This window comes from Triticum dicoccoides, chromosome 4A, assembly GCF_002162155.2.
Source record: "Triticum dicoccoides isolate Atlit2015 ecotype Zavitan chromosome 4A, WEW_v2.0, whole genome shotgun sequence".
NCBI classification, from domain to species: Eukaryota; Viridiplantae; Streptophyta; class Magnoliopsida; order Poales; family Poaceae; genus Triticum; species Triticum dicoccoides.
The window spans coordinates 326618357-326623979 of NC_041386.1; the positions used below are offsets into that span (position 1 = coordinate 326618357).

The window sequence follows — 5623 nt, forward strand, 5'->3', positions numbered from 1 at the left end:
GGGAAGCGTCGGAGGCGGCGAATCGACCGGCGAAGTCCGGCGAGCAGAAGCGGTGGTGACGAGCTCGAAGACGACGACATGGTGATCCTCGGCTTGCGTGGCTTGGCGAGGAGGAAGAGGGGCACCAGGCGGAGCTCGGGGGCGCATCAGAGAGGCTCCAAGATGGCTGTGGCTGTGGGGCAGCTCGTCGGCGGCGACGGCTGCGTTCGGTCACGCGCGTGAGAGAGAGAGACGGAGAAGGGGACGAGGGCGAGGGAGAGTGCGAGAGCGTCAAGGGGGTCCAGGGGGGTAGCGTGGTGTCGCAGAGGGAGTCCAGGGCGACGAGGGGGCAGCCAGGCAGGCAGCTGCCGGCGTGGCACGCCGCGGCGCCGTGACTAGCTTCTGCTCTGCCTTCTGGCGAGAGGGGGAAGACAACTGGCAGGGGGGTGGCTGGGCCGGGCCGGCTTCAACAGCAGGCCGCACAGGTAGGTGGGCCGAGGTAAGTGCCAGGTTAGTCCTTCTCTCTCTCTCTTTTATTTAGTTTCTGTTTTCTATTTATGTTATTTTGTTTTGATTTAGTTTATAACCCAAACCATTTTAATAAATCCTGAAAATAATTGTGGCCATTAAATGAATTATTGCAGATGCCCTTAACTATTTTCAGAATTATTGGAGCATTTAAAAATATTAATAGTATTTAAAGGCCCCAATTCAAATACAATATGGGTTATTCAAAAATCCAGAATGGCCTAAAAGTATGTGCATCATTTTTGGGAGAGGTTTTCACCTTTATCAAAATAATGAACTTTTCTAAAGGGCATTCTGGGTTCATTGAAAATATTTTTATTTTGATCCTAATTGCATTTCATTTAGTGCTAGGGCTTGTCATCCCCATTTCAAATTTTCTGAGTAAAGTAGACATGATGCAACACCATATGTTAGCACTAGGCATTACCAGTTGGGATGTGACAAAGGATTTCTGGCGCCGTTGCCGGGGAGGCTCACGCCAAGTCAAGTCAAAATTTTATCTCCCGTCAACGAGCCATTTCTGGCGCCGTTGCCGGGGAGATTCGTGCCAAGTCAAGTCAAGACATACCAAGTACCCATCACAAACTCTTATCCCTCGCATTACATTATTTTCCATTTGCCTCCCGCTTTCCTCTCCCCCACTTCACCCTTGCCATTTTATTCGCCCTCTTTTCCTCTCGCCCTCTCTTTTCCCGTTCCCTTTCTCCTTTTTCTATTTGCCTTTTTGCCTGTTTCTTGTTTGCTTGTGTGTTGGATTGCTTGCTTGTCATGATGGCTCAAGATAATACTAAATTGTGTGACTTTACCAATACCAACAACAATGACTTTCTTAGCACTCTGATTGCTCCTCTTACCGATGTTGAATCTTGTGAAATTAATGCTGCTTTGTTGAATCTTGTCATGAAAGATCAATTCGCCGGCCTTCCTAGTGAAGATGTCGCTACCCATCTAAATAGCTTTGTTGATTTGTGTGATATGTAAAAGCACTACAAGAAATATGCCAACTTGTGACCTTGACTATTGGTCACTGAAAGGTCATTGTTTTTCATTTGCGACCTTTTTATGACCAAAAATAGAAGGTCAAAAGCTGGCGGTCATAAACTGAAATTAACGACCTTCTCTGTGAGAAGGTCGTTGACGTTTACGACCAAAATATGCCTATTGTTTTGTTTTGGTCACTAGCAGCCTCCCCAGTCCACGTAGGCATCCGACGCGGCAATCTGATGTGGCACAAGAATCAGCCGGTCCAATTCGATTTTCTACATGGACCTAGCCCAACAATTCGGCCTTTTTAATGTATTTTTTTTCCTGTGCTTTTATTAGCTACATGGGTCTGACCCAGTAATCTGGCCCATGTATTTTTTTAGGCAAGCCCTTTTAATATATGTATTTTATGTTAATTTCGGTTAGCTACATGGGCCTGGCCTACAATTTGGCCTTTCTATTTTCTAGCGCACAACATTTTGTAGTCAATTTATTTTTTATTTCCAGCTTTTTTCCCAGCTCCAGTTTATAGATGGGTCCCAAATGTCAGATTTTTCACAGCTTATTAATAAGCAATATATATGTATATATCAAACAGATAGAAGAGAGAAAGCATATGAAAATCTTCAAATAACAGCTAAAATAAGTTTATTACAATATGCTATACAGAACAGAAGATGTGAAACTACATACACTCATTCACATCACAACAACCAGTTTCCATACACTAATTCACATCACATCAACCAGTTTAACCATCGAATCTTGCATACCCAGGAACTTCCGCTTATGTGCAGACCTATAGGAAGGGCATCTCTCCAGCATCATCTCTCGTAACCTAAAAGAAGGAACATAAACCATCATCAGAATTTGCAACTTTTTGTCCTGCCAAAATATTAATACTTGTTTAAACAAAGGATTGATGGCAAAAATTATTTCCATAGCCGTTTGTTGGATACTGATGGTAGTTTGAGTAGGTAGGATGAATAGTTCAATGTGTTAAAGAACCAGTGCATTTTTCTCTACAACCGAACTAGGTATATAGTTCAAAGTCTGTTAAGCATGTGACACAAAACATTTTTTGTATTTCAGCATGATAGACCATAAACATAACTTGCTAATTGCAGGTTTACTAACTATAGGTCCTGTTATCGGCAACCAAAAGCATTAGGCAATGAAGAACAGTATATTTGCAATGCAATTCATTAGCCAACCACCAATATGATAGTGCATGTGGGTATTACATCAGGGACAAGCCAACAGATAAGTACATATGACAAGAAACAAAAACAGAGAGGTCGTACAACACATGGCACGTGCATATCTCCATGACACCAACCAAGCAAGGAATGTACAAACAAGAAGGGCACCTTCAGCGTCTCATCATCGGTCATGATAGGTGAGCTGGTAGGTGGTTGACGAGCCTCCCTTCTTGTCATGCTTGGTCATGATCTGGATAGCGAAAAGAGGGAGGTTAGGAACATCACAATGACAGTACTGAGATCACTCAAGCAATCCTAGTGATGCACGAACCTCACAATGTTGCCAACAAGGCAAGAACTTCCTTGATCTTATCCTTGATGTTCTCTAGCTCCAGGTTGTTTCGCTGCAGCTCGATATTTGCTGAACCGTGTGTGTACATGCATCAGGGCATACATACAATGTTCAAGTTAATATTCTCAGCAAACTATGATGTAACCAAAATAATTACTACAGGACTTCGTATAAAAATTGAGCTTAGACATGAAACTTTATAGCGCTCATTTCAACCATGTTAGATAAACTTGAGTAAATTAGCAATAAGGATATTGGTTTCAAGCTAGGTGAAATGCAAACAAAGTCCTATTGTATTGATGGATCCCAACTTGTTTAAACTAGAGCAAATCGTTCAACTTGTGCAATCTAGCAGTCTAAAAAGAGAGAAGTGTGTTCATTCTCAGTTACACATTAACTAGAACAAAAATGAGAGACATTAATTAGAAAAGAAATAAGAGACACTAATATAAGAGAGAACTTTCAACAAGTACACATTAATTAGTACATAGCATCTCTGGCACTGTTGTTGTTTGCATATTAAAACAAGGAGTTGTCCGCTATGAAGCATCACTCGTTCACCAACATTAGTATGTCAGCTAGCAGAATCCTCATGTACTAACTTAGACAAATTCGACATACTAATGCTAGAGAAAATAATTGTTTGCACATCATCGTCCAGGACCTCCTACAGGATCATTTCACTCTAATCTCCTACCTGACTAAACTAACAAGTGCTCAGATTACCGACAAAAACAAGTGGCAGTAGCTAAAAAAGTGGCAGTAGCTCAAAAACAAGGAGAACATTTGTCCAGGTGACCCGTCCGGAGTAGCGCGTAGTAGAGCACCTGCACCCTGCATCCACGCACATATGAATCAGTCAAAGAGTCCATCGAGATTTCAATGTGAGGAGGAAGCAGCTGACCGTCCAAAGAAGACAGGCCAGTTATAGATGCAGAGTTAGGCACACTCGATTGTTGACGCCATCGCTGCTGCCGTCGCCCGGATCGGGGTGTCATGGAGGAAGCGATCTGAAGCATAAAAATTGAGCAAAATTAAAAGCATCAGTTGCTAGAAGCATGTAGGCAATAGTACTGGATAATATTTAGACCAAAAGACATTTTATATTTTGAGACAAAGGGAGTATTACATAGTTCATCAACTCCATGTCAAATTAATCTAAAAAATGAATTACTAAACCTGCCTGAATAAATCAAACTCAAACCAATGCATCAATCGACACTAGCAGTAGTACACTGAAGAAATCGACACTGAACGGAGGCAATTAATATGTACATCTAGCACCCATTTGCCTATATTCTGCACTTGAATTCAAACCAATCCCTCTATTTCAGAAGATGCGACAACTGTGGAAACAGTAGCACTGGCTACAATGGCTACAGCAACACCAAGCAATTCAACGAAGCAACGACCACCATACGGAGCTAAGCACTAGCTACTATAGCTAGGAAGTGAGTCCGTCAAATAGCCCTACGTACTTCTTGTTGATATGCAGCAGTACTCCTTGACAAATAACCGATCAGATTCTGATCCATTCCTGCTTTCCCTGTGCCAAATATAAATTTATAACTAGCCTTATGAAAGGGAAAGACACTATAGATTTTGTGGAGAGAAAAAGCTAGCAGCTACCAGCCAGTCAGACAACACCTCACTACCTCAGAGCCGTGAGCAAATTTGAGGGCCACTGAAAATACATGTGGGTGAAGTGAATTACACAAATAAGCCTCACCCGATCCACTGCATCATCACATTTCTACACTAAATCAACTGACTAAAAATAGATTGTTGGATGCACAAATAGGATCGCGTTGCTTGTTAATTCTACTTTAATATTAGATATTCTAGATAAAACTAAACTAGAGCCTCATATCCTACTACACGACTACAACCCAATTACACCATAGCGTGCAATTGCAAGGCCAGTACAACACTGGAGAAACTCATGATAAATTCCAACAATTTGAGCACTGGTGAAGAAACTGAAATTGCAGAACCATCCATTATTCTTATATACACAACTCAAACACAAATTCGTGGCCAGGTAGCCACATATTCATAGGCGACTCGGGCAATTCGATGAAGAATTCCATATGGGGAGCCGGAGAGGAGAGGCGCTTGGATGGGTACCTTGGCTAAGGGAACATGCCGAGGATGTAGTCCTTGGGCCTGGAGGCGTCCGGGGTGCGGAACGTGCGGTGCTCCTCCCAGCGCGCCTGCCACCTTGGCTTGATCTTGTCATATGGGTACGCCCACCTCGCCCACACCTTACCCACGTCGGCGCCGGCGCAACAATGGCAGGAGTGAGTGCGGTGCAGCGAGAGGAGCTCACGGCGCTGGTGGGCCGCGGCGACCGCGGGGGCGCGTGCGGAGCTGGAGTGGCGGCTGCGGCGTGAGAGCCATCAGGGGTTGGGGATGCGCGCACCAGATCTGAACTGATGGGAGGAAGGAGCGGAGCGGAGCAAGCGTGAGAGGATGCGGTGCCGGCCATGGAGCGCAGAGAGGAGGAGGGCGGCGCGACCGAGCACGAGGATGGATCTGGGGATCGAGGGGAGAGGGAGAGGGAGAGGGTGGGTCAGCG

The 5623-nt window shown here is 44.2% G+C and overlaps 1 long non-coding RNA gene across 1 annotated transcript; it reads right to left on the reverse strand.

Annotated features, from left to right (window-relative positions):
- Positions 1 to 2316: 2316 nt before the first annotated feature.
- On the reverse strand, positions 2317 to 3156 carry LOC119288896. The gene is made up of 3 exons (XR_005141337.1): positions 3025 to 3156; positions 2862 to 2943; positions 2317 to 2329 (listed from the first exon to the last, which is right to left on the reverse strand). It is a non-coding gene; the product is annotated as an uncharacterized LOC119288896 (long non-coding RNA).
- Between the last annotated feature and the right edge of the window lie 2467 nt (positions 3157 to 5623).